Genomic DNA, 2,274 nt, shown 5'->3' on the forward strand with positions numbered 1-2,274 from the left:
GGACAGGCGGTTCGGTGCAGCGTCAGCAGTGATGCGGGCGTTGTACCGGACCGTTTTGGTGAAGAAGGAGCTGAGCCGAAAGGCAAAGCTCTCGATTTACCAGTCCATCTACGTTCCAACCCTCACCTATGGTCATGAGCTTTGGGTAGTGACCGAAAGAATGAGATCGCGAATACAAGCGGCCGAAATGAGCTTCCTTCTTAGGGTGGCTGGGCTCAGCCTTAGAGATAGGGTGAGGAGCTCAGACATCCGGAGGGAGCTCAGAGTAGAGCCGCTGCTCCTTCGCGTCGAAAGGGGCCAGCTGAGGTGGCTCGGGCATCTGACGCCTCCCTTTAGAGGTTTTCCAGGCACGTCCAACTGGTAAGAGGCCCCGGGGTAGACCCAGAACACGCTGGAGAGATTATATATCTCGTCTGGCCTGGGAACGCCTCGGGGTTCCCCAGGAGGAGCTGGAAAGTGTTGCTGGGGAGAAGGGCGTCTGGAGGACCCTCCTTAGCTTGCTGCCCCCGCGACCCGGCCCCGGATAAGCGGAAGGAAATGGATGGATGGAACTTGTAAAACTATCCTTTAAACGTAATTTCTAGGAGTCAGGATTGTGTAAAAATCCAGTTTTTTCATGTAGACCTTCTCATTGATTTGTTAAATGTGTCCACAATGGTCAAACTCTAGAGATACTAATGCAATATATATCTAAGGATAACCAGTATGACAGCATGTATGTATATGTCATCATATTATCCAACACTACCTATATGGACTATGGATGTTCCATTTTAAGATTCACTTTTATCTGGAGCAAGTTATGCAAATACTGTGGAACAGCAGAATAAACATAATTTCTTAAAATCATAAACACACAGCCAGTAACAGTAAACACGAGGAATATCATTCAATATTTGAAATTGAAGTGCTCATTTCCAAAACGAGATATCTCCCATTTGGGGAAGGAATAAAAACACAGACTCTTTAAATCTGAGCGCTGGCATTGAAAGCAAGCACAGTTGCTGAGTTGTGACTCATCTTAAGACTTTTGCTTTCAAAGGGATTTTCGGAGGATCATCATCTGCGATTGTTGGATGCATTTCATGTCAGAAAAAGTTTTTCCAAGATTGCATTTAACGTGTCAAAGTATACGACTTCCTGAGTCACTTGATCTGTGAATGTGATGCTTGATAGAAAGAGAGGAAAATCCTATTTAAACCACCTGCATCTGTCAGTAAAGTTAAATGTGGAGAGGTCAGATATTAATCCCTCATATACATACAGGACAATAACGAACAAGATGTATTAACAACTGACATAGTGATTTGATCTTCCACCAGGTTTGAGGCCACATAATCTGATTTCAGGACAGTGACAACCATAGTCCCAACTGGTCCATGTGGTGTGGGCGCGCACACACACACACACACACACACACACACACACACACACACACACACACACACACACACACACACGGTGGCAGTCAGCTGGCAGTGAATGACCTAGATGAGATTGATTTAGCTGCAGGACAGAAAACAGTGTATGCAGCTCACACTGGTCTCGTCAATACTGTAGGTTTACTGTAGATTTATCTCCCAGCTCAGATCTCAGTTTTTAACGTTTATGCTCCGGATTACCTCGTTCAACATCACCGCCATTGTTGAAATGATTCGTTAAGGCTCAGTTTGCAATGGTACCAGGTATCAAGGGGCTCTGATGTAAGCGTACGCTGCGAGAACCTCCCTGGTCCTGGGTGCATGTATGGACTGTGACACAGTGACCCATCATTTCTCACCATAAGCCACCGATCTCTTCTCGATGTCATCAATACTTAGATAGTGATGTAACTATTCCCCGGGGCTGTTGAACTAGAGCGAGCGTCCATGACGGCGAGCCGGCTACGATGTCCAATAAGATGTGGATGACAGCAGGTATGTTACTGGTGTTTTATTCACCAGAATCACATCAAATCAATCTTAAAACACTTTTTTTCTTTATTTTTTACCACCAAGGTTATTAGGGTAAAAACTAATACCCTAACTACCCTAATAGATATTGCCATGAAACTTCATAAATATCCCCTTGAAATTTCCCAAGTTGATTGCTTACATTAAGACAATTCTTTTTTGTAATACAAGTTTTTTTTAAATGTTATCTTTATATATACAATTGAGGCATTATTTTATCTTTTTTTTTTTTTTTTTTTTGCAAATTTGCATACATTTACAGCATTGGATGAAGCCATGACAGAATATTAGAGTCAAAGGTTTTCACAGAGGGAATTTTCTG

This window comes from Anoplopoma fimbria, chromosome 11 (genome assembly GCF_027596085.1).
Source record: "Anoplopoma fimbria isolate UVic2021 breed Golden Eagle Sablefish chromosome 11, Afim_UVic_2022, whole genome shotgun sequence".
Taxonomy (NCBI): domain Eukaryota; kingdom Metazoa; phylum Chordata; class Actinopteri; order Perciformes; family Anoplopomatidae; genus Anoplopoma; species Anoplopoma fimbria.